Genomic DNA, 27,748 nt, shown 5'->3' on the forward strand with positions numbered 1-27,748 from the left:
ATGAGGGAAGGGCTGCGTGTCCCACAGGTCTCCTGTGCTCTGCAGCCGCGAAGGGAGGTGTTGGTAAAAGGGCAGTGCTCATAAACTGCAAGCTGCTCAGAGCCCAAGAAAACAAAATGCAGTATCAAACAACTTCAATCTTGTCTACTGGTCAGCTCTCATCCCACCCAGGTGTGTGTATGTGGGGAAATTGGGTGTTGCCTTTCAAGCCTCAAATCTCAGGCAGAGCCATTCTGTTTGCAGGTGAGCCTGTGCTGTGTCTGCCTAAGTAGTGCTGGCAGCTGAAAGCCATGACCTCCCTCTGCCTGCTTGCTGCCCGCCTGACTGGCAGCAGCCCTTGCCTCTTGTTTCTGCCCTATTTTCCAGGGACAAGGTTTTTGAATGTAGAGGGTATGCCCAGTGTGCAAGATGCCATGCCTGGTGTTAAGCAGCCGGATTTCAGTGGGTTGTTTATGTTGCTGGTACTATTCTTCTAAAATTGTGATGCCTACTAGATGTAAGAAAACCCCAACAAACCCAACCCCTCATTTTAGAAAAAACTTTAGTTGGTGCATACCTTAGTTGCTGTTATCTAAACAGAAGGTGATCACCTCTGCTTTGTGGCTGTTAGCCTTTTCCCTCCTCCTTTTCCATTTTGCAGTGTTTTGTGCATATTTAAGATTGGGAATAGCCTTGATTGTGAATATGTTTTAGAGTTGCCTGTAATCCATTCATATGGCAGAAATATTTCAGCAAATAAAAAAATCATGAAATAAAACTAAAAACCCCTGTATCCTGTCTAGCATGATTACAGTCATTTGGGAATAGAATGAGCAAGATTTGACTGAAACATTACATTTAAAAGTGATCAAAAATACAGTTAATGAGGTTTCTGAAATTATGCACACTTTTGAACCCTTGCACATAATGTTTCTATATAATTGTTTTAAACTTTCTTCTTCCATGAATATTTTCTGGCATTGCCTTAGGGTATTGGGGTTGACTCCCACATATTTCTGTCAATAAATGTCTTTCAGTAGATGAGAAGGAGCATTTTCACATGGAGAAAAGTCATGAGTGAATGTTTTATGGTTTGGGTGGTTTGTTTGGGGTTTTTTTGGTATTGTTTTCAGTGCAGTTGTTTTAAAATATTGTAAATTCATGGAATGCTAACATGAATGTATGTAACCATCCTGTGGAGAAGTCTGTGTGTTCCTGCAGCTGCTGTGTCAGAGTGATCATCATATGCTGCCTTGAATCATGCAACCCCTTGCTCTAATCCCTATTTCAAAGCATCTGAATCCGCCTCCTTCCTCTCCATCTCCCTTCTGCTCCCTTTGCATTACCAGGGGAACACTGGTCATTGCCTTAGAAATATACTACTTCTGATTAATTTACTTTTTCCAAGCTACTTAGAGGCTGTCAGGTAGCTGAACAGCATCCAGCTGCTGGGTTATGAAGCCTCTTGTCTAACAGTCTGCCGTTAAAGTTGCTGTGGAGGCTATTACTCATGTATTCTTCATGCAGAAGGAGTCTTTCCATTAAATTAACAGCTATGAATGGGATTTGGATGAAGATATTTTTGTTATTGTTTTGTTGGCTAAGCATGCAGTCACACACCAGTCACAGAAATGAGGTTGTCTACTTCCTTGATCTGCTCAGGCTGGCAGTAAGTACTGGGTGCATTACAGGTTGTTCTGTTGAATATTGTGTTTTTGTTTTCTACTACGTACATATATGCCTCCAACCTGGTATTTGGGAATGGTTCGTTAAATCTGAACTGAATTTATGAATATTGCTGTGGTCCAAGTTGGGGTAGGATTCACCAGTGTGAACTTGCTTTGGACTAAAATGAGTTGTATAAAAATAACACTGTACTCTCCTTTGCTATGCAGCATCACTCTCTTGCTTGTCCACTCTTTGTCATGGGATGGGGGAAGCTGCTCTAGTGAGAATTGTGTGATGAGGTCCAGTGCTGAATCTCAGGGTTATAGGGCATTGGGGGAATGGTGGAAGCAGTATTACTTAAGTTTTGCTCTTTTCCTTTCTCTTTTTTCTAAAAAAAAGAAAAAAAAAATCATTTGGCCATACTTCTAAGATTGTTTTTTAAAGTTGATTTTTTTGAACCTACCAGCTTTTGCTGCAAAGTGGACACAGTGCAGGTTGCTGAGTCCTTGACCCTTGTAGTCAGCAATTTATATATCTTCAGCTTGTTTAGCTTCATACCAAGAAGCAATAGAAAAGTGATTTTTATATAAAATCACTAGGTGAATAAACTTGTTCAAAAAGGAATGGCTTTAATTTTTCTCTGGTATGTCTAATTTTTTATCATTATGTGCGGACTTACAGAATGTGTTCGGTTGAGATTGATCACTGGTGTGTGAAATGACCAAATTATAACAACGGAGAGTTTTCTGACCAAATTATAACGACGGAGAGTTTTCTGAGGTGGGTAATATATTTTCATATGTAGCTTCTAGCAATGAGCTTAATACACTGAAGGCCACGTTTTCAGTGCTTCTGTTATTGAAATGTAGTGCTCTGATCGTTTTTCTGCTGAACTTCAATTTAGAGCTTCATCTGGAAAACACCCAAGAAAAAAAACAGCATCAAAGGACAATAATAAGAATTGTCTCGGAATGCAGGAAGATCTTTAAGTATAAAATTAAAATATGTAGCAAGGGTTTGAAAAAGTGCATAGAACACCTTAAAGACTAAATCTGGAAGACAGGAAAAAACAGCTTTACTAGCATGTACCTTGATGTTGTAATAGTTTGCTAACCTTGGGTGTAGGGAGTAAAATTTACGTTCTTACTGTGTGTAGTTTCATTTCCCATCGTGAATCTTTTGGCTTTGCTTCAGCTAAATAATTTGTTACGATTTCATTGATAGATCCCCAAGGATTATATTACTACCTGCAGAACTTTGGTTTGGTCCTCCACTCCACTTCAAAGCCACCAGGTGAAGTCTTCCAAATATTTAATCACCTGAGTTATGATACTCAAGCCACTTATGAATATATTTAGTTAACTTTTCCAAAGCTTGGATTTGGGACTTTGGCAATAAAAGCACATATGTGAAGAAGAAAATTGCGATTAAAGGAAGTGTGTTCACGATTGAGAAACAGTTCTGTCTCTTTAGCATTTTAGTTGTCACAGTGTGAGAACTGCTATTCCGGATACTCTTGTCTGTCTAGGATAGTTTATTGCCAGTGTAGTTATAGCCATGGGAGAATGGCAGAGTGTGTGCAACTTCAGTAGCTGACGACTTTTCTTTTTTCTAGACCTACAATGAAGAATATAGTAAAAGTTAAATTTCAAGCTGTTTTTATTGTAAGAATAAAGAAAGTTTTTCTTTAATTATCCAGGATCACCTTCATGTATTGTGCAGACATCATTGTCTCATTTAGGCTTCCCGTGTGGGATTTTCCTTTCTTTGCAGTAGGACTGGACCTGTCAAACACAGACTTGGGTTCCTGAATTGTTCTGGCAGCATCAGCAGGTGGTTTCCATGCGCCCTGCAAAACACATAGAAAATTCTGTAAAGTGCAGATTTTCTAAGATTTTTGTTTGGGTTTATTCTGCCTTGCAATGAATATTAAAATGTTCAGGAAATTTAGCATATTTTATTTGTCTGCTGGGCACAGTAAAATTTTGCGGCAGCATGTGAAAGCAGCTTTTCATCCCACCCACAAGCTCAGTGTACCTAAAAAGCCCAGTTATTGGCTGGGTGGGAGAGTTCTGCTCATCAACTTAAATCTTAGCAGACACAGGGATTTTCTTCACCTCTTTTGTTACAGGGGACTCTCCAACTTGCTTTAGTTTCTACGTTTTCTTTCCAACTCAGCCCACACATTCTTCTTGCTCTTCTAGGAGTAGCTTCTCTAGATGGCAACACCAGCGGCTGGCAGCTCTGTGCTTGTTATGCCCGGGGGAAAAAAAGCCCTGGCTTTCTCAAAGCCCACTGCCTTGAGCAGATACACTGTCATCATTGGGAGATTTGAGTGGCAGATCTTGTGGTAGTCTTGTCTCTTCGTGGCTGAAACACTCATCGGCTTGGGCAGCTGGATGGATCCTGGTCTTGGATGAACATGATTGATTAGTATAGAGGAACAATGTCTGTGCTATGTTAAATATCCCAGATGATGCTGCCATAAGTTGTTTTAGCTGCTTGCAAATATTCTCTCCCAGTTAAGGTGGAAATGCTCTTGATTTTCTTCCTTATGCTTAGAAACCTTGCAGCAGGGCTGGATTAGACTCTGATTATAGAATCACCTGCACTTCCTCACCGTCTTCCCAGTCACCTCTCCATGTTGGATAAATAGTATATATACACTGTGTCCAAAACAAATTTTACTATGGAATACGCACACAGGAAGTTCTTCGCTCTAGGATCCACCTCTCTGGAGGAAGATTTTATTTATTTTTTTCTTTGACTTCTGTGTATTTCAAAACAAAGTACCACCCCCAAAGCAGTTCTTGTCAACAGTTACTACTTGCTTTTAATTTTCATCCTTGGGGTAAAAAGATGTGTGCTAAGATAACTTAAGTTTCAAGAGGCAACATAAAAGGAGAAAAAAGAGGAAGGTGAAGCTGAGCATGCCAGCAAAAAAGTGAATGATTCTGTTTCTCTGTATTTGTGTTGGAAAATACCATGATCTGTGATTCCAGCCTTGAAAAAAAAAAAGCAAGGAGGAAAGTTGTTCTAGTCATATAATACCATTTGATTGCTGCTTGCTAATTTGTGTTTTCTTTCTTAGAAAAAGAAAAAGCATCATTTCATCACAGATTGCAAATGGTGGAGAGTACACATCCCTGGAACGTAGGAATTGTAGTGTTTTCTACCTACAGCAGGGGACTTGCTCAGTTTTGAAACAGCAAGATGTTTTGCTCAGCTCTGCCAATTTAGTTAGGGTGGTTTTTTTTTTTTTTGTTTGGGTTTTTTTTTTTTTTTTTTTTAAATTCTGCTTGGATTTCTGCGTTTGGAGACTGTGTGATTATTTCAGCCAGCAGGAGAGCCTTATTTCTTTTTCATGTTTAAAAAAAACCCCATTTGCTAATTGTTCTGTTATTTTTTTGAATGTTGCTTCATAATATGCATCATTAAACTTTGTATGCAGGAATGGGAAGAAGTTATTTCTTCTTCAGTTGGTTCACACAGAAATAGCCATAAAACTCTTGATCTTGATTCTCCACTGTTTTGCAGCTTGTAAATCATTTACTTTGTGCTCCAAGTGCAATGTGTTTGTGTAATTCTAGTATTGATGTTGATGTATTATTTCTACTTCAGGCTCACTTAAGGCAAGTGTAAATAACCTCACAGAGTTGCAAAACAGTAGGGAAGTAAGCCTCCACAAGCTAAGGCATCAGATTTATTTTCTGGGGCAAATGAAGAGGTTCTTTGAAGCCTGATCAAAGCCCAGGCTCTCCAGTTGTGCGTAGTATAAAGTTGGTGGCATTTGAACAGAATCTGTTGGCTTCAGGAGTTTTGTTTTTTCTTTTTTTTTCATTGGGGCTTTATATCTCTGGAACCCATATTCAACATATTTCTGGAAATGACAAATGCACTGCCATATGGCATGCCAGATTTCAAGCCACTCTGAGGTGCATGTGTGAATTTTAGAGTGCCTGGAAGAAATGAATGAAAACCACATTCTCAATATTATCTATTGCTAAGCTCTGTAGGCAGAGGAGGGGGGAGGCTTTGAAGTAAATTCTGCTGGAGGGATCGCATGCTTATTTCCGAGCTGCTGTCCTAATGCAGCAAAGTGTAGACATAATTTATGTTTCAAAATACGCACTAATTTCAGTAGGACTGCAGTTTACGTGCTACTGTGTTATTCTGGGAGATGCTAAGAAATACTGAGCATCCTTTTGCTACTGGCAATGCTGTTATCCTTCATTTCCAACCATTTTTGTGCTTAAACCTCTCTTTCAGGCTTTAATGCCTGAACTTAAATCTTACATATTGTTGAACTCTTGTTTTTATATATGCTGTGTCTCTTTAAAAGGTTCTGTATTGATTGTTCTTCATGAGTAGATTTCTTAAGCTTTTGTTGGTTAGTAAAACCTGAGGAAGCATTATTAGAGATGTTTGTACCAGGGTTATTTTTAATCCTGGAGACTCTATGAAAACTTTTTAAATGCAGAAAAGATGTTTGTGGAATTTGCGTCAGGTTTTGTTTAGAAAAATCCATCTCCTTGCAAAGGGCAAACTGATGAAGTAGTTCCTTATCAAGATTAGTTGTGTTCATGTAAGTTTACACAGACTGTGAATTTTCTTCAGAATCAAAGACAATGAATTTTTATATTTTCTTTATACAGAAAGGGAAAGGGGGGAAACCCCTTGCCTGTGAGAGAGATAATATGAATAATTAATATTTTGCCACAGTTGTTGCTTAGGTGGTAGAATTTGTTAAAACTAATTCTGTCTTCCTGTAGCAGTAAGAGGGAGTTCACAGGGGAAATCATGTTCATCTACTAAATCCTTTCCCTAAATTTTTCTTTTAAAAAGTGTTGTACCTCGATACAATAATTGTTCATAACTGCTTCCAACCCACAGCCCTTATGCTCTTTGATTTGTTTGAAACCCCAAGGCTTCTGATAAGGTTGTGAGTTTCCTCCATGTTAGATCATCTCCATGGTTCAGTTTAACTTGCCCTGTGCCAGTTAATTGCTGTTTCTGACCTTGAGTGAAAGTGTGCGTTGTGTGCTCCGGTTGCAATAAAATGTGACGGCGAAGGGATGGTATTCGGTGATGTAAAGCAGCAATTTTACATGTGTTTATAATTACTGACAATTCTGATGTTCTTAGTCACACAGCCTTCTGGTGGAAAAATGTTTTCCTGCCTCCTGGAAAATACCGATTCATTAGGCCTGTGTTAATTAATAAATCAGTTTGACAAGGATGGATCTTCTGGTGAGAGGCAAGGCACAGGAAGCTGTGGTTCTTGCTGGCAGCAGGCAGGAGGGCCAGAAGCTGCACTTGGGATATGGGCATGTGTGTTCGTGCACCAGGCCACAGGGCAGCTCTTCCCGGTTAGAGGTCATGGTCAGGAGCATGAACAAGCATAGGGTGTAGGGCTCCTGATGCTGAGTGTGTGTCCTTTTGTGGGGGGTAATGGGTAACTGTCTGAAAATTCAGGGAGAGTTCTAGGAGGGGAAAATTGTATCCTTCTTTCTCTCTGAACGGCCTTTTTTTATTATTGTGAAATCTGTCTTCAAATGATCTTACTCTTTCTGAGACCAAGGATTTTTTTTTCCTTAATACAGAATCTCAGTTCATATTTGTGCTCCACTTACAGACTTCTGGAATATAAATAAAATCCCCCAACAATAATGAGACATTGTTCTTTACTCTTGAAATTCTGTAACACTCTATGTAGTATTAAGCATGTACTGAATGTATTGTTTATTTGTGATCGAGAATTTTGCATTTCTGAAATGCAGTTTCTGAGTTTTTTGGTGGAAATAAAAAAACACTGTAGAGTTTTTAGCTTTACCTCTTTTACTCACAACACGATTTTTAAGCATAATGTTCTGTGTCAGAATGGTAATACACTTCTCAAATTTTCATCTGTATAGAAATTGGACTCGTTTTGAAATAGTTTGAAATAGTTTAAGAGGAGTATTAGTACACTGTGAATTTGTTAGTCCAGCCTCATTCTTCATCTCTTCATTTAAAAGCTCTTCTCCCACTTCTAGAAATACTGTGTGTATTTACATCTTGAAAGAAACTTTGACAAATCCCAAAATGTAGTCAGACATTTGAAGAATCCCTGTATGCTGAACCTTTTCATCATGTGTCTTTGACTTGGATCAGAATTAACAACAAAAGTCTCCACCGTTCTTCCCCTTCTCAAAAACTGGCTTGAATTCATTAGTATTTATTTTAAGGACTAGAGTTTAAGCTGTCAAGTACAAAATACTTACTGTAGGTGGTCTGCATTACTTTTATTGTTTATAATTTTCCTTAAATTTATTATCTCGGAAATGTCAGTGTATCAAAAAGCATGTCTGCACTTAGGCTATTACGAGACAACCCTTTTTTTTGTCAGATTGTTCTGAATGCTTTAAAATATCTGTTCTAATTAATGGTTGCTTGTCACCAGCTTAATTAAGAAAACTAAACTCTGCACAGCTCTTCTGTGTGTATTTTTCCTCCCCCGTCTGTGTAGGAAATTGCTAATTGCATAGAGTCTTTCTGCATGTCTTTGTGTTGCTCCTCTTACATTTTGGCTGCTCTTGTCCTGTTCCTTCCTCCTCTTTTGCGCTGCTTGGCCTTCTCATGTGAGTTAATCACACAAGCCTCCCACTCTGTATTGTACGCAAGGTGTAGAGCCTTTACCAGCCACTTACTAACAGACTACATCTGCTACCCAAGCTCTTGTTTTGAAGACGCTAGTGAGGAGCAGTTTGGCAGATCTCTCTGCAATAAAATTAAGTTGTGATTGCATGCCCATCCAAGCTTTAATCTAGGTATCGCAGGTAATGGCAGTAAGGAAGATATGATAGCGTGGTGTAGCAACCAGGATATATCCCCGGTAGATTTGTACTCTCACTTACATGTTGGTACTGTCTGGAGAAGCTCTGTATACCCGAAGCAGAACTCATGCTGCCCTCAGGCCATCAATTTACACATACTTTTAGTTCTGCAAGTTTTCTTTGAAACCATAGATGTGTGGGGGTTGGCTTTGTTTTGTGTTGTTTGGGTTTTTTTAGTGAAGAATTGTTTCGTAACATTTGGTGGTAATTAGCCTGAGTCAGTCTTTCGGGTTGTGGGGGAAATCCTACCCTGCTGAGAATTACAGAAGTCCTGTGGTTGATTTTTGAGGACCCCAACAGTCTAATTCCTTTTTTCAGTCAAGTTTTTGCATAGGTACACAAGATGCCTTCAGAGTTTGCAGATGTCTGTGTATTATTCTGATGGCTCATTCTTTAATTTGACATCATAAATTTCACTGAGTAATATGTGCCAAGAATGTTTTTAAGCTGGTGTTTATGTCGGATTATCTACTCTTCTGCTTGCCGGTGTAACTTTTCTTCCAGTAACAGGTTCAGACAGTCCTCCTGCCTCTGCTTCAGGGAGAGCACTGATAGGAAAGGGAAGTTTTTTGCCTGTGGACATATTACAAAGCTGGAAGAAGAAACAATGCCTCCTTCCTTTCAGGCAATCCTTTCCTCAAGAATCGGAAGCTTTTTTCGAGCAGATGTTTTCACTCTGGCAGCTTTGAGTTTGGTTCTTGGACCCAGTGTGCTCATTTGAAACTCCCATCAGGTTGGATTCTGCAGAAAAGGAGCCATGTTTCTGTGGTGAAGCCAGCCCTGGTGGCAAAGCTAAAACTCACTTCTGAAACAGAAGTTATGCAACGTTTGTAACATTTGCCTTTACAGTTGATAAGTGCAGCACTATATTCTTCAAGACTTCGTTACTGATAAGTAATAGGCATAGAAACCCATGGTAGGAAATTTCGGTGGGTTTGCACTCTAGAGGGTTGCTTTTTTCCTGTCTTTTCCTTTACATCTCTCAAAGTGAGATAGTAATCTGTCTGCAATAAAAATAAGTAGACCTGAGTTGCTTTATTCCATGTTTTCCATATTTTGAGTTGCTGAATATTGATTGTTGAATATTTCCATATATTGAATATTGCTGATTGACCCTTCTTTTGAGATCATTAATGCCCGTCATCACAGAAAGCGTAAGGTAGTTCTAGTTGAACAAGCAAATTTGCACATGTAAATTTACTGTAAGTTAGTAAAATGTAAATTGAGAATAATATTTTGGCAAAGGAATAAATTAGTAGTGTGCCCTGTAAGGGGGTACTAGGTGATGCATGATGCGTTTTGTCTTTGATATTGCTTCATCGTGGTATGTTTATTTTTGTCTGTTGGACCATGACCAGAATTTTGAATCCTGATCACGCAGGATGTCTGTTCCCAGACTAATTTATTTTTTTTTTAATATACATATATTTTTCTACCATATGTTGAATGCGTTAAGAACGTGAAGCTTCTTGCGCTGCTTTCTTAAGGTACCTAGTGCTTCTAAAAATACAGTAGCTGTAATTTAAGCACTTGATATGTTCATAGTCTGTATTTAGGCTCTAGTTTTGAAAATTCTTGGTTTTTACTGGGAACTGTTACTTTATGTTTGTCAAGAAGAAAGCACTGGTGGCATCTGTGATATTGCCGATTTAAATGAAAGGTTGCTATAACTGATTTTTCAGAGACAAATTCTGTGCATGCTTTAGCAATTGACAGTGGGTTTCTGAGACTGTTACTCTGAGGTTTCATGGCAATAGGCTTTGTGTTCTGAAGCATGTGAGATGTTTGTGCCCTTCTGTAGCTCGAGAGGTATAACTTCCCTAGAGGATAAGTTCTTGTTATAGGATCTGTATTTGCCGTCATAGCCTACTGAAAGGAATGGTGAAATACAGTGAAAGCAAATATAACTAAAGTCCTGTAAAAAGGAGGGGAAATTGTTCTGCCTTCTTGAAAGTAAACCATAATTTTCAAAATTATTTAAGCTTATAAGTACGATTTAGTGTTTTCAGTTCTTTATTACCTTTAAAAACTAAGAGATGATACTTGTAGCTTCATTTTCAGGCAAAGATGTTTGGATCATGAAGCTGACATCTTCAAATTTTTGCAAGTGAAGCTTATGTTCCTTAAGGTCTGTTATATTTGTCAAAGTTGCAGGCAGAATGAATTGAGGGTCTGTGGTCTTTGGCTTTTGTTGTTCCTTCATGTGGCCTGCCTGTAGTTTTAGATGTAAGGTGAAGATGAATGGGAAGAACTTCAACTGAAGCGAAAGACAGGCAATGCAGTGGGGAAGGCATTTTAAAGAGTATGCAGAAAAAACCCTGTGGAAATACACTAGAAAAGACCATGTGATTGAGTGATATGCATGTAGCAATGCCTCCTCCTTCTGCTTCCTTTTCTAGCAAAAAGAAAAAAAATCAATAATGTTACGGTCTTTATAATCTCCTCTGCACAGAGAAAGCTCTGGCCCAGATCTTCCCATTCTAACTGCAGAATTAGAGCACAAACCTTAAGTGATTTAATTACCCTCCCTCCCCACATCAGCATCATCTCTCCCTCAACTTGGAACTTACCTGTTTCTCATGGTTTTACTGACTATTTGTGGTAGGCATGCAAAGGACAAGATTTAATAAAATTATAACCAAAATTTTTTAATGGAGTGGCTGAAATATTTCAAAGTCTGTTCTTAAAACTTTGAGCTTTTTTGTCGAAGCAACAGTGTCTGGGGACTATGAAAGTGGACAGCATGTGTTTTCCTGGCTTTTGTTTTTTAGCAACAGATCATGTGTTTAAATGTCAGCATGACATTTTGATTTTTAGCCTGCACGAGGAAGATGATTTAGTCAGGTCAGCTATTAAGAAACAGCAATTCAACAAAGCTCTTGTGCATCCTTCAGAGAGCTTTGACTGTGGCAACTGCTTACTACAAATGAGGGATTTTTTGTTTCTTTTGTGAATAAAAAATACCCAAAGAAAACAAAGGGCAGACCTGGACATTTAGAAACAGTGCTTGCTCGGTAGTGAGACAAGCTTGGGAAATACTGCAATGAAGGTAGAAATGCATCTGATTATAATACATACGTAAATCATCCATAAATTACCTGCACTGAAGTGGTGAAGTATTCAAAGCTACTGAAAGTTGTGCAAATTTACCTTGCGATATGTAGCAATGAATGGTTTTATACATCCAGATAGGATAAGAGCTTACTTAAAAATGCTGTCATCTTTTCCCTACCCTTCAGATTGGCAGAATTTTGTTTTGCTCTTCCCTCCCTTCTTCCCAACCTGATGTTACCCTATGCCAAAGGGTTCCTTACACAGGATATCTTAAAAATAGAAACTGTGATACCTTTGGAGTAAATATTTAATTGATCGGTATGGTTTGCATGTGTCGTAAGCATTGAGCACCAGGACAAACTTCTGTGTCACAAGCAGAAAGCTCAGGTGTTTGAGAAGTATGACCTAGTGATGGTCAACTGGCTTCTTCAAAGGAAGGTGGGAAGAAGTGGCGTTTCCTCAGTCTCCCTGAAACGCTTGGTGGAGAAAGAGAACATTTTGAGCTACCTTCCTTGTAAATGAAATTTTATTAAGCTGTGATTGCCATCTATGTCATATTGTAAAGATGGTTGAAAAATGTGCTGATGCTCATTTCGTTCAGTTTATTGTCATACCGTATGGGATTTAAATGAGACCTAATAGAGTGGTAATTGGATTTCAGTGCCTGTGTGACACAAAGGAGGATTCATGATACTGTGCTCAGTGTGTTCTAGAGAGCAAATACAGAAATGAAATCTCTTGTAATAAAGAACTGGCAACAAATAGATTCCTTGTATATATTCTAAAAAACTAAAATAATTGCTGCTGAAGAATTTTGTTCTAGGCTTTGCCAAAATGTTTTTGACAGCCTCATTGACTGCATGGTTCAATCAGAAGCTATTTTAAATAAACTTTACTATATTTTCTTACAATTAAAAAATACAAAGTATATTATTAACAAGCTTGGTTAAAATTATTGTGTCTGATATTTTAAGTTATGCTTTAACAGCAGAAAATGTGGTGGGTTACTGATCTGAATTTGGTCCAAACTGTAATATCCAAATTTGCTGGTTTGCAAAGGGATCTCTGTGCAAGCATCTAAAAATGATTTTGAGATTCACCTTGAGTGGGTGAAGATGGTAGCTGTTCTTCATTGACACTGCTTTGAATCAAGGCTACTTCGAGTTCTGGAGTGCAACTTTGCATTTGTGTAGTACCCATTTCTTTCAATTTCTTTTTGAATTAGCTGTACACTCTAGAACTTAACAGAACAGATTTTGACCAGAAAAGTTTCTGACTTTCAGACTTTTCTGAAGATCCCTGATGTCTGTGCGCAACCCAACAGCAACAAAAAACCCCTCACCTCTAACTGTGTGAGTCCTGGTGTGAAAAGCTCAGTGAGGAATGCACAATCCTAAATATGGGCCCATTCATAATGAATCCTTTACTCTCTCCTGAATTTGATATCATGCTGATAGCAGAAGCACTCACAATATATGTAGAGTGAATTATATCCTTACCTTTGAAAGTGTTCTCTCCAGTATACAGGCAGATCAGGGTTAGAAACAGTCTAAATCAGACTGCTATTTTTCATCATCGTTCACTTAGATTTATTTAAAGGTTTATCTATTCATAATAGACACAAAGGTTTCTAATTAGGACATAGTTACTAACCAATAGATATTGCTTCAATTACTGGGCACTTGCAGTTTTTCCTTGAGTTTCCTAGTTATAACAGTTTCATTTAAAAAACAGATAAACTTTTATTTTTCTGTGGTTTCAAAAGCAGTTATTTTAATCTGCCTGCAAAGAAAGAACAAAATCCTTTTTTATTGTTTTCTTTGTTGAACTAAAAGGCTATTTCGCCCCCACTTTGGTCCTTGTCTGTTTTAAACCCAGCGGTTTAATCCTCTGGCAAGGTTCAACAAACTGAATTTGCCACATAATTAAGCAGTAACACAGACACTTCCAAGGCAAAACGGAAATCAGCAGTTACAGTGGTTTAAGGAAAGCAGCAAAAGCAGAAAGAAATCATACTCTTGAATTAAAAGCCCTGAATACCATTTGTCACCGCTGCTTAGTATTTAAGTGAGGCAGAATATTATTTTCTTTCATTTAGGTTTTAGATAAATTTAGCTCGTGCTTCTGAGAGGTTGGCATGTTCTACTACTGCTGTTTATATTTTGTTGGGAAAAAAGTTTTGGAAAAACCAAAGCAGTAGTGGAGGATGTAGAGGTAAGCAGAAATCTTTGTAATTACTGGAGTCAATACATCTTTTCTTGAAGAAGTGAACCTGGAAGCTATTACCTTGGGGGGCAAATTTGGACAAGGTAATTGGCTTTGACCTTTTGCCAGATGTCTAAGAGTTCTTTTTCCCCCTCTCCCATGTGTCCAGATAAATGTCATGCCTTTAGGTTTTTGTTCCCTTGTTCTGGTTTCAAGTGTGGAGCTGCTTATGTAGCTAATCTGTGCTTAAAATTGTTTCCACTTCTAACCCCAGTAGGACTCTCTTTTGGGGTATTCACACGGAATTGACATAATTGGATTTCTGCCCAGATACTGTATTTAGATAGCTTTGGAGATGTCATTAATTTGACAGCTGCCATAGGAAATCTTTGTTTTGACTATTGTTACAGTGCCTGCAATGTTTCTATTGCATTTTCATTTGTAGTCTGCCACTGAATTGGCGTGATTAAAATGAGTAGAATGAGACACCATCAAATGTGTACAAGACATGAAAGGGAGAAAATTGGTGCTGAAAACCTCAGAAGGTAGGATGTTGCCAAATTCTATTTGGGTATTACGAGATTTTGGAATATCTAGTTATCTTTCAAACAGCAATAATAGCAGTGCCTGCGGCTAGGGCTGCTGTAAGCTGTGGTGGAACCAAAGCTGGTAATGTTTCTCTTCTTGTTGTCAATCTAAAGCAAAGTTTGTGGGGTAGTTCAGGCAAAAACTGCTTCAACAATTTCTGATGATTTACCTGAAAGAAAAAGCAGTGTTTGGTGTACTGTGTTCTTGAGAAGTACCGGTCCAAGCAAATTGGGTATTGGTTCCTTTTTGTGGATCTGAGTAACTTAGGGGTTTAGTTTTGACCTGCGCATTGAAGGTGGTGACTTTGGAGACTGTCATTCCGGCATGTCCAAAGAGGATGGGCACAGTACCACATGTCCCTGACTAGTGTGTACCGCCTGCCAATTCATATAGGAACCAAAGCCACCTCTAGGTTCCAGGTGTTTTCCACTTACCTTTGGCTCTTAGTTGTGAACACCCTGTTATAGTAGTTTTGTACTTGAACTGCATGAAGTTTGTTGGTTTTCTTCAGTTGGGTCATCAGAGGAGGCTCATGAAAACTTTATATCTGGAATGCTAGTTTTTCCCAGCCCTTGATACACAAATATACTGGGACAAAACCATCTTGCTTCTTCAAAGGAAGATAATTTTCATCACGGCATTACTGAATTCTAACACCAGGTACTATTTGAACATATTCCAGTTTCAGTAAGGGATTTGGTGTTGTGGTCTTTGTTTTTTGGTGGGTTCCCCCCCCCCCCCCCCAATTTTACTAATGGATTCCAGTTTAATGTCTGTTTCTGTGAATTCTGCAGCCCTGTGCTTTTCAACATTGTAAATTAAATACCCAGCTTGAGGAAACAATATATCTTTCTACTTTTTCTGGTGGTGCTTGAGAGAGATTTCTTCAACTTGCTCCCTCAGCCAAAGTCATTATTTATTTTGTCACTCAAGGGCCAAGATGCCTGGACTTCTTTCTGCCATCCCTTCAAAGTGAAATGGCTCCCGTTGTGCTGACAGTGCTTCAGGTGCAGTTTGTAGGGCAGAGCTTGCATAATTTTCAGAGTAAGATATTCGGACAGTAATGTCTACAGCATCCTTATGTACCTAGTGGCTCTGGGGGAAGGGTGTAAAACCCAAACACCCTCAGCAAACAGGTTCAGATGCAGGGAGTGATTGCTGTTGCTGATGGCGATGACAGATTTTACAGCAGGTCAGGAGCGCCCAGACCAGGCTTTGTTCTATCTGCATAACATATTAAGTCATTGCTTTGATGTTTGAGAGTTATCAAGAAGCTTCTGACAGTGTCTTCCTCGAAGACATCAGTCAGGACCTGCTCTGTGTATTTCCACCAGTTCCTTGTATCTGCCTGATCATTTCAAAGACAATCACTGACCTTGACCTATCCCTCTTAACATCACCTTATCCATATAATTTAGCACCAAGAGGGTAGTAGCACTGTTATTTCAAATTCAGACAATGCTGTGTTGAATGTACACATAAGAAAGATTTTTCTTTGGAATAAGAAAGAATGAATAATTTACCAGAACAGGAGCTCTAATAAGGATTGCAGTCAGCCTTTAACTTTGACTTGCCAGTGGGCAAGGTCTGCCTTACTTGACTCTACTGTATTAGTGATCTGTAGTTTCCCTGTAGGCCCTGTTACAGTTAATTTTCTGTTACATCTCAACCCCAAAGCAAATCTTCTCTAACTGTGTAGATGTAAGATTTATTTGCTTATTTTAAACATGAGTCTCCCTAGCTACAAGTGGTAACCAGGTGTCTCTGCCTAGTGTTCCTCTGATAGCGAGTTAGCGTTGCATTCTTCTGTGGTAGCTAATTCATAGGAATATGTGGTTTTCACTTCTCCATAAAGCATTGGTGAATGCCTTTTTCCAGTAGAGGTGTGCATTTTCAGTAATTTACATGTGCAGATTACTAGATTGCTGTGAAGCGTGTATTAATATGCTGTTTGTAGTCATCTTGCATAGCCCTGAAATCCACAAGTATTGACGTAAAAGCTCTGACTCTACTAGAGAGGTTTGGAAGAACTGGTCATATATGTCGTATGTAAAACATTTTAATGGCGAATATGCAGTAGGAAAATTAGATCTGTGAAGGAGGTGCTTGGGCTGATGAGTTGTTAGCCACTCAGGTCCTCAAAGATTCTGAGCTTATTTTTGCTTAATGGAAATACTGTCATTGTGTATTTTTTTACAAATGAGAAATTTAAATTATCAATCAGAAAAAGGCTGAAGTTCCACAGGAGCAAATTATTAAACTACATGTAAAAAATACTAATTGATAAGCACCAAAAAAGTTATCTAACTATGAATGCGAAGATGTTTCTAAAAATGAAATTTTTAATTTGAATAATAAGGTATTCTATTAAAGATACCAAAATAATTATCTTCAAACCATGGGCTGAGAAGCTTGCTTAGTTAAGCACTACCTAAGGTTGAAGTCTAATCCTTTCCTTTCCTTAAAGGTACTGTGAGACAAAGTTTAAGAACAGCCTTGGTACATACAGTTCAGTTTCTGCTTATCTATCTGCAGTTATAAGTGGTAATACATGTCTTTCAGCATACATTTGTAAGGGCACTTGAGGGGCTTAGATCTGTCCTAAGCATAAATCAAGACCTTTGTTGCTTCTCTTGTGTGCACTTTAGGGATATTTATGCATACGCTTACATAGCCAGCTGTAGACCCTTAAATAAGGAAAATTATAAAGTTTGTGTGTTCCTATTTCTATTGTAAATGGAAAAGAAAAAATAGAGGAATTGAGGTAAAATGGAGTTTCGGTACTTCACTTTTCACAGATGGCTCCTGAATAGGAGTGCTTAAAAAACCTGGGGCTATTTTGGTGTACTTTTGTTGTGAGCTTCCTTCAGCTTGCAGAGAGTGACTGGGCAGGGCTTGCATTTATTTTGACGCTCAATTATCCATCTGAAAGACAAGTGCATGGGCGTTTTGTTGGTTTTGGGGTTTATTTGTTGTTTTTTTTGTGATGCCTGTATTCCATGTCCTTTCAAAGAGTTTGTAGCCTTGCTGGGGGAAAGGCTTCCTAGCCTCCCATTCATGATTTTTCCACTCTGCTTTGCAGGGTTTTTTTTTTGGCTTTCTCTCATGCAGGGACTGCCTTAGAAGTTTGCAGCTCAAATCAAACAAATTTGAATTAGGTCAATATCAATAAGTATCAAGTTAGGAAATCCTGCTTAAGCCAGGAATTTAGAAATTTGTATATTACGGTGAGTTTATGTAGTAATTTGGTATCAGTATTAGGTATTTTTAATAGCTCAGACTTTTGGGGAAAACTTCTAGCTGAGAGAATGTAAGAAGTGTGTGATTACTCTTAATAAAATAATGTGATTCTGTATGATATATATTGTAGAATTCTTAGCAGATGCAGTCACTAGCAGATGTCACCCTCCTTGTTTCTTTCCAATGTAAAAAGATGAGAGTCATGCATGTAGTTGGATTGCAACTACGGAGGAAGCTGGCAATGGAAGTTGTTGGTTTCTGAAATACAGTAGTTATTTCAAATGTTGATATTATTTAGACAATCAACTGCTTGTGTTTTCTGGGTAGGTTAGGAGTTAGTGATTGTGCAAGTAGATGTAAAAAATGTTCTTGTTTTTCGAAAACATATCTTGTATAAGCAAGAGTCTGAAGAGGATATGCATTTGACTGCAGGAGTTAAATGAGAATATAGGTCAGCATAGCCTTTTTGATTGCATGTGGTTGAAGTGTGAGCCATTGCACTGTCTCCAGCTGTGTTCCTCTCCCTACCCCCTGCCAAGTATATGTCTATTTAAAACAAAACGAAAAAAGTTATCTGAGTGACCAATGATACATGTCTAATAACTTCTTTGATACAGACAGCATGGTTGGGAGGTACTACAGCTCTTGTGTGCCAGATAAGAGCACAGAGAAGGTACACAACCTCCTGCCTGTGCACTGTTCAGAAGAGACACAAACTTCTTAGGGTAACCCTTACGGCCTCTAGTGATGGCTCCAAACCCGGCCTGCTTAAAAAAGCCCATTAAAACGATGAAGTTTGTCTTTGCTTCAAGAGCTAGTCTCATTTTCACGTCTGACAAACGTGCTTAAATGTTTTCTAGTGTTATCTGGCAGTCTTTTCTGCATGCAAGGCAGTGAACCTGTTCTTGCGCCCATTTCACTTGCCTCCTTGACGTTAAGGAACTGCAATCTTTAGAGAAGAAAAGCTTAGTTGTGTAGAGTATATAGGGTGAAAGGATTTTGATTTTTTTTTTTCAGAATGTTATACACATTGTAATGCAATGTTGCAATTTGCTGCCTTTTTGAAACCTTAAACATTATGTGAATCCAGTCTTGCTTTCTGTTTTCTGCCTGTTTCATACTTAATTTTAAAATGTAGTATTCAGTGATTGCCTTATCTGAGTTAAAGAATGGTTGCATATTTTAACATTACCATTTTCTTAGCTTTAGAGAAGGTAATGTTAAGTGACTTTTGTGAGGATATATATGACTAGGAGGTTAAAATACTCAGCTTATACTAGAGTCTTGAATGAACTTAGTGAGTTTCTTTTCCCTTTAAGCAAATTCAGGCATTGAGCTTTTGGATGCTGTGGAACTGGATTGTGCTTGCCCAATCGTCTGCATAGTTAAAATATTTTGAACATAGCCTATTTTAATATAACTTCAGTTGAAATATCTGCCTAATGGAGAAGTCTTAATGGAATACTTTAATAGCCCAAAGTGGTTACCTGCAATTGCTCCAGTATATTTCAGTCAATTACAAAGGAAGGCAATATTTAATGTTGGAGTGGAGCTAGATGGTGTAATGAACTGGCAGATTGCCAACTTGATCTTCTCCACAGGAGAATTTGTATTAATGTGATGCTTTTCATTTGTTCTCCAGAAGGTCACCAATAATATGTCAGTTGTTGAATTTTATCAAAGTTATTGGAGTCACTTGAATGCCTTAACCATCAGAGGTAAAATACCCAGTCTGTGCAGTACAGGTTTATGGTCAGGTCATTCTTGTGTATTAGCATATTAAGTATCGAAGAGATTATTTTAGCTATTTCATGTCAGAATTTAAATAGGAGGTAGTCAAGTATTGGAGAGAGAGCCTGAGAGAACTGTCATTGAAATAATTATTGTAAGACTGAATCTGGATTTTAGCCATGGAGATAAAGAAAATGGGGCACATCAGAGCTATTAGCAAAAGGAAGGGTGGTTAATAAATTTGGATGTTACTTGTAATCCCTACAAGAGCACTAATTTATTCTTAAGGTTGTAATCTTTAAAGATTACGCAATTAAATACAAGGTGCTTATTAGATGTTACTGATACTCATCTTCTGGTGCTCGTTTTCAAGCATCAAGTTCAAACTTTTATTTCTGACTATTCAGGCATGCTTTTTACTGTGGAACTTGTATAGATAGTTCTTGTGTTCTGAAGACCTTGGTATAGAAACCAAAGGAGAGTGACAGAGTTGCTGTTCAAATGTAGATAGATTTGTCTTTCTACCTTGGGTGTTTGTAATCACATGTTCATCCAGTTCCTATATTCTACCATTCCTGTTCCTTGTGGTCGTCTTCTGTTCCTCTGCTGTTGGCCTCACAAGGAAGCATAGGATATAGAGGCAGTCATGTGTGGTGAGGAACTGTGGCATTTTACATGCAGCAGGGCTGACACTACTGCAGTAGTATTGGTGTTAGGATTGGGGTATGACAGATAGATGTCATGCCAAATGGTACAGAAGTAATGGACACTCATGATTCCATGAGACATGACTGCCCAGCTGTGTGCCTGTTTGCCTTGCTGCATTTCAAAGAAGTTGTTGACTTAATTTCAAGGTTGATGGAGATTATTTTGTACTCTAAGTTTACCTATTCATTCCCCAGTCTGGATTTGCTATCAAATACAACTTTTAGAGCCCTGGCTGGTAGGATGCAGCAGCAGAACCAGAAAACGCCATCTATGGTGCAAACCTTCTGTCTGGGGGCAGATAGTCTCAAACCCTAACCACTGTTTCCATTGACTGCCCTTTGAGAAGAAAGATCTCAAACTTCTGTAACTGTAAGGTTGTTTCAAGGAACATATTTAAAGTATAAGTGAATTATTTGTGGTCCAGGTTTCCATCCGGAGTTTGACTCACTCTGCAACTCACCACATTGCAGGCAGAGCTTTGGGCTGTGGGGGTGTGTGATGGAAATTGGTTACACTTCTAGGGAAGGGACTCTCTGTGTGACTTTTAGCAGAAAACTTCCTCTGGCTCTTCCATAGCAAAGTGAAAATTTTTAGCAGGAGAAAAACAGGAGGTCACAATACAATGGAATTGGGCCCAGAGAGGACGGACACCAGTCTGAATCTTGTGCTCATGTGTTTGTTAGATTATCAGTGTTTTATTTCAAGTATTGGTAGGAATGAGGTTTTCTTGTACATCTTCTTCCTTTGGCTCTTTGCCCTGTCACCATTAACATCCTGAGCTACTTTTAATGTACGTTAATTGAGCTGCAAAAATAAAACCATTCTTGCTGTACAGAAGGAAGTTAGCATTGTTATATTGAGATAAACACATGACTCATTCTTTTCTTATGTGTTTAGATGGAATTTGGACTCTTATTTTCCCCAACTGTACTACTTCTCCAGTTGACTAATAAATACAAGGGTAGCTTTTTCAGGTATTGGTGATTAACAGTACTGTTTTCCAGCTCACTTTCAAATGCAAGTTCTATATGTAAACATGCATTTGTGAAGGTGGAAACAATAGTTGAGAGAGGTGTTGGATTTTCCTTGAAGCAACAACAACAAAAAAAAAAAACCCTAAACAAAATTGAAGCTTGGTGCATTATTTCAGTGGTGGATGGTAATGGGGAGTAGATGACTTGTAAGATAGAAAGGGGAAGAAGCTACCTCAGATGATCTCGTAACAAAAAATGAAGTGACTTTTATTTTCTCACTTTTTCCCCTTAATATTAAAAATGTTCTTGCATTATTGACAGGAGAAAAGCATGTACTACAGAACATTCAGCTGGTAGAAAAATAGATCTGTTGTGCCTCAGGGTTTTAATGTTGCTTCGTTTATTGAAGTATCTTTCCCATTTACTTGATATTTGTTCTATAATTTCAAATACAATTTTCAGCAAGAGTGCAGTTAAGGTGTGTAACTGGGGTAGCAAAATTGATGTAGCAAAGTGGTTGCTCACAGTCTGTGTCTGCAGAAAGCCAAAAGGGTTGGGTGATGGAGCAGAAGGCGCTCCAGCCAGCACCCAGGCAGAGGAGAAAGGGGGTAGGTGACCCTCCAGCCCTGTCTGCTCTCTGCTGTCACAGGCATATCTTCATTCAGGGGCTGAGCTGGATCAGGAGGCTTTTCTGTTTGAAGAAGAGCCTCATAATTTGCTATCTTCCATTTCTGGTTGGTTTGGGGTATTTTTTGTGTGTTTTTCAGGAGGGCTAACAGTGCTCTAGCTTCCCTTGCAGCTGGGGAGCTGAGGGTTGGACACTCTCTTGTGCTTTACCCCATAACAATATATTTATGCTTATATGTTTGTCAAACTATAGTTTTAGTAGTTCTGTTACTCCAGTTATTAATGGGTGGAAGTCTAAATCTCACCTTCAAACATCTGTGCAAGGCATTTATAATACCTTTATCAATACTTCCCCCCCACCCCCCCGCTCCGTCATTATGATCATAGAATGGTTTGGTTTGGAAAGAGCCTTAAGATCATCTAGTTCCAACCCCCCTGCCATGGGCAGGGACACCTTCCACTAGACCAGGTTGCTCCAAGCCCTGTCCAACATCGCCTTGAACACTGCCAGGGATGGGGCAGCCACAGCTTCTCTGGGCAACCTGTGCCAGTGTCTTACCACTCCTACAGTAAAGAATTTCTTCTTTATATCTAATTTGAACTTCCCCTGTTTACGTTTGAACCCATTACCCCTTGTCCTATCACTATAGTCCCTGATGAAGCCCTTCTCGGGAATCCTTGTAGGCCCCCTTTAGATGATGCATGAGATCACTAGGTGAATTTCTCCTTTTTAATTGAATTTCGTCATAGGATGGTTTTGTAGAGCGGCAACTGGTTGGAATCTGTCCAGAGAAGACTTTGAACAGAAACATTTCTGCATGAGCGGCTTCAGGTTGAGTAGGCACTGTAATATATTGTTTTTACGAGCTAGGGGCTGCAGCACAGAAAGATGCTCAGAATTTTTTCCTGCTCTTTGAATTGCATCTTAATGGATTTACTGCCTGAATTTGTCAGACATCCTATCGAGTTAGAAGTGTCATTAAAAAACAGAAACAAATGTATAAATACTTTGAAGTCTTTTCTGAAAGGTTAGTTTTGTGGCTAAAAATACTTAACAGAATTTCCCTTAACAGAGTTCTCTGGCCCTATGACAAGCTTCACCACTTCTGTCAGAGCTCACTCATGTTGGGTCAGTATCTCTTGTGCCAGATGACCCTAAACCACACATGGTAGTAATCCAGCTGGATTACACATCTGAATGTGTGTGAGTGTCTCATGGGTGGAAAGAGTCATGTCCCACAAAATTGCTGGCTGTGCTTTTGCATACCTCAGTTTTCTACATGTTAACGGTGTTTCCCTTTTCTTAGGAAGTATGGACAAGTTAAACTGACTAATGTAGAACTAAAGGAAACAGTAAATAATGGTGCTTTAAAAAATATAATATTTCTAAAACTGTGCTGAATTCTTAATTCCATTTCTGGACTGATTTTTCTCTGTATTGTGATGATTGGGTTTGCGGTTGCTTTTTTTCCTAGATTGTTTGGATTGTCTGTGGTTAAATTTACCTTGTAAAAAAGATAAGTTAAACTGAAGATGGATTCTATTTATGCTAAACAGGTGGATCAAGTTAGAGCCATTCTGCCTGCTCTTGGGGGATTCTGACAGTATGAAAACTAAGTTACCTAGCTAAAGGTCTTCCAAGTTTAGTGCTGAATCTAAAATACGTGTTGTTTGTTGTTTCAGATAGTGGTGTACACAGCTTTGTTGGAGAGTCCTGCCTTTCACTGCCTGGATCCTTTTAACAGTGTGCCAAAGGTGAGTGGTTCAAGTTCAGTGGTTATGTTCGTAACGAAAGATAACAAGTGAACTGGATGTATTGCTTGCATTTTGCTTTTATGTAGCATAGTATTTGTGATGTATTTTTTTATTTTTCTTTAACTGCTGGATGGATGATTAAATAGCAAGTCTTTTTCCTTCAGTGGTCTGAGACAAACCAGTATTAGCTCTTACTTTCAAAAAAAGACAAGAAAAAAGGATAGGCTCAGACTGTTAATGAGGCACTGGATATTGCTACCATTTCTTTTTGGCTCCTGTCTCCTGTTACCTACTGCTTTGACTTGGGATGTCTTCCCCTGAAGGCACTATAGGTAGGATGTGGTGGTGTGGGCAGTATGGAGGAGTAGCAGCCATCCATAGCCTGTGGTGGAGCAGGCTTAATATTATTCTGTGATTGAATTCTAAGAACTAAGTAATAGCTTATAAAATATTGAGAGGAAAGAAGGTTTGTGGGTTTTCTGTGAGAGCAAAACAGCATTGCATTCAGTACACCAAGAGTATCTTCCTGGACCTTCTCTGAAGACCTGAAGTAACCTAATGAAGTTGATGTTTTCCATAGGCTTCATTTTGTGGTAGAGTCTGGCTGTCTTTCTGTTGATTCATGTACCCCGTTGTCTATTTCTAGTAACTGTAGTTGATCTCTGTGGCTTAGAAGAGATTTATTGATAGAAACTTTTAATAAAATGAAAGCTCATTACAAATGTACCAAAAAATAAAAGCAAAAAGGCTGAACACAGAATGAACTTTCAGCATTCTGGAGGCTGCAGCATGGAGCAGAAAATTGGGAATCTTAGTTTCATTCATTACTTTACCAGGTGGATTTATTATTTCTTACTCAAATTCTCTGTTTATAAAATAAAAATAATGTTACCTTTTTCAGAAGGAAGTTATGTGGGCTAATTATTGACATTTTTGAGCCTTCACATGGGAAGCAGTGTATGAAGTCCTCACGTGCCTTGATATCTGTGCCTGGCAAAATCTTGGAACAGTTTCTCCTGGAAAACATGCTAAGGCACATGAAAAACAACGAGGTGGTTGGTGACAGCCAACATGGCTTCACTAAGGGGAAATCCTGCCTGACCAATTTGGTGGCCTTCTATGATGGAGCCACGGAACTGATGGACAGCGGCAGAGCAGTTGATGTCATCTACCTGGACTTGTGCAAAGCATTCGACACTGTCCCACATGACATCCTTGTCTCTAAATTGGAGAGACATCAATTTGATAGATGGACCACTCGGTGGATAAAGAACTGGCTCGATGGCCGCACGCAAAGAGTTGTGGTAAATGGCTCGATGTCCAGTTGGAAACCTGTAACGAGCGGTGTCCCTCAGGGATCGGTGTTGGGACCGGTCCTGTTCAACATCTTTGTCGGTGACATGGACAGTGGGATTGAGTGCGCCCTCAGCAAGTTTGCCGATGACACCAAGCTGTGTGGTTCGGTTGATACGCTGAAGGGAAGGGATGCCATCCAGAGGGACCTTGACACGCTTGTGAGGTGGGCCGATGCCAACCTTATGAAGTTTAACCAAGCCAAGTGCAAGGTCCTACACCTGGGTCGGGGCAATCCCAGGCACTGCTACAGGCTGGGCAGAGAAGAGATTCAGAGCAGCCCTGCAGAAAAGGACTTGGGGGTGTTGGTTGACGAGAAGCTTAACATGAGCCGGTAGTGTGCGCTTGCAGCCCAGAAAGCCAACCGCATCCTGGGCTGCATCAAAAGAAGCGTGGCCAGCAGGTCGAAGGAGGTGATCCTGCCCCTCTACTCTGCTCTTGTGAGACCTCACTTGGAGTACTGCGTACAGTTCTGGTGTCCTCAACATAAAAAGGACATGGAGCTGTTGGAGCGAGTCCAGAGGAGGGCCACGAGGATGATAAGAGGGCTGGAGCACCTCCCATATGAAGACAGGCTGAGAAAGTTGGGGCTGTTCAGCCTGGAGAAGAGAAGGCTGCGTGGTGACCTCATAGCAGCCTTCCAGTATCTGAAGGGGGTCTACAAGGATGCTGGGGAGGGACTCTTCCTTAGGGACTGTAGTGGTAGGACAAGGGGTAATGGGTTCAAACTTCAACAGAGGAAGTTTAGATTAGATATAAGGAAGAAGTTCTTTACAGTGAGGGTGGTGAAGCACTGGAATGGGTTGCCCAGGGAGGTTGTGGATGCTCCATCCCTGGTGGTGTTCAAGGCCAGGTTGGACAGAGCCTTGAGCCACATGGTTTAGGGCAAGGTGTCCCTGCCCATGGCAGGGGGGTTGGAACTAGATGATCTTAAGGTCCTTTCCAACCCTTACGATTCTATGATTCTATGATTCTATGATTCTATCTGTTGTGAGTTCTGTTAAATACTTGTTCAATGAAGTGTTATCAGATGTTAAAATTAGACTTAATTTGTTTAATAAAGTGCAGGTGAACCAGTTAGAATTAAAAATGCAATCCAGTCTTAAAGGTAGCATCTACATATGTTGTTGCAAATGATTCCGTTTCCTTCAAACTGGAAAGGAAATTCTGAAGTACTAGGATAGAAATTCTGAGATGCTACATCTGGCTTTTGCACTACATTTTCAAATTATCTGATATATGTCTTTAAATATAATGAATAAATTTATAACCCTGGCCTTTCCAACAGATCAGCATCTAGCCTTGAACATTTTGTATCTATGCTTAATGATTAATAGTGAGAAATCTTTTGTAATAATTTTCTGGAGTAGAAACTCCAGTAAGTTTTCTGTATGTTTTTTGTGTGTAGGTAGCAAAATTAAAATATTCTTGCAAAGGCTGTTAATGTAAAAAGAAAATAAACACATAATCCTAAAACAAATGATTCATCAAACTGTAGACTTAATCATAGTAAAATTCTAATTTTTCTACTAAAATTTCTACTCAAAATTAAGCTTGTATCTTACTATGACCCACATTCTGTGTTTATTTCAAATGTGTATTATAAAATTCTTTAGAGTTTTATCTTTGGAATCTCTTTCTTGTCCTTTTTTATAATAGTTTTCAGTTAAATATTCAGTGAAAATAATAGCAATAAAAAACATCCACTGCTTTGTTTGGAAGCTGGATTCTGTGTTTAGAGTCATCTGTATTTGTTGAACTTATTTCTGTGATATTTGGCTTAGGGAGTAATTTTTTCTTCTACCTTTTAAAACAAGAAGGAGGCAGGGAAACCAAACATGCCCCAAAGTGTGTTGACAGCAGGTGAAGGTTTCATGTGCTTTCCCAAAAAGCAGTAAATGGATAATAGCTCGCTGAAAGGAAGGAGCAGAGGAAGAACTGTTTGGACGTCTCTGTTGGCAGGAGGTGTAGGGGTGTCTCTTTGCCTCCCTGTTCTTTAAAGCATGGGTACCCAGAATACTTGCTGTATCCAATAAGACAACACTTAATTTCAGTAACAAAATTAAATTTAACTTCCGTATTAATATTTTATGTCTTTTTCCATTCTTCGTGTACATGTTTCTGATGGACTATATTCAGCTTGGTAAAGATGTAATTTTTCAAAACATGGAGCATTCTAATGCTTTTCCCAAAAGGAGGGAACTGCCTAGGTGTAGGTTCAGTAAAGCATGAAATGCATCATTGAAACATAACATAGTAAACCTTTTGCCCTTTGAAAGGGAAATGTGATTAGCAACAGAGTAGATATTCACAAATCGCACTAAAAATGTTCTTAAGCTTAACCGAACTGTGGACAATAATGTCCCCTTACATGATTTTGTTGAGTATGTGGGTGTCAGGATCTTTCAGTTCGTCCTTCATCTAGCTAGGCAAGCTGGCTTTTTTCAGTTGTTTTTGTTTCTCTGTCTGGAAGAGAACTATATGGAAAGCACACTTAAAAATGTAAAAAAATCTGTCATTTCTGCAATTAAATTAATATGAAGTTATAGATGAAGCTAATGTTCTGGCAATTTATTGCAATCATTCAGTTGTTGCAAATCTGAAACTGAAAAATACTTATTTTAGAAAATCATATTGTATATGGTGGGGTTCTGTACTTTTGAATTTGTTCCTCATTTACTTACAGTTTTTTAATCAAAAATTAAGTCACATCTTGTATTTTCACAATAGAATGTTTTGAAAAGTGATTACAATATTAATATATACCTTGAGTGGTTAAGATAAAAATCTGGGAAATGTTCTTTAGTAGGATAATTTTGAGACTTCATACATCTTTATGGAAGCTACTGTTTGGTTCTTCAGGGATACCTCTGTTCGCAGGAGTGAGATTGTTTGATGAGACCAGAAGCAAACAAATACAAGCAAAGTTATCAGTGTCTTAGTACTAAGCAGATTTGCCAAATTGTGATCAGGTGTCTGTAGCTACAGTAC

General features: G+C 38.9%; 1 protein-coding gene across 2 annotated transcripts in view; it reads left to right on the forward strand.

The window, feature by feature from the left end:
• Positions 1-27,748, forward strand: part of NCK2 (NCK adaptor protein 2) — a 90,538-nt gene that overhangs the window by 9,470 nt on the left and 53,320 nt on the right. For both annotated transcript variants that reach the window (XM_030475781.1, XM_030475780.1), the window contains one exon: positions 23,333-23,404. The gene's annotated coding sequence lies outside the window, so the exon portion shown is untranslated. The remainder of the gene's footprint in view (positions 1-23,332; positions 23,405-27,748) is intronic.

This window comes from Strigops habroptila, chromosome 2, assembly GCF_004027225.2.
Source record: "Strigops habroptila isolate Jane chromosome 2, bStrHab1.2.pri, whole genome shotgun sequence".
In the NCBI taxonomy this organism is placed as follows: Eukaryota; Metazoa; Chordata; class Aves; order Psittaciformes; family Psittacidae; genus Strigops; species Strigops habroptila.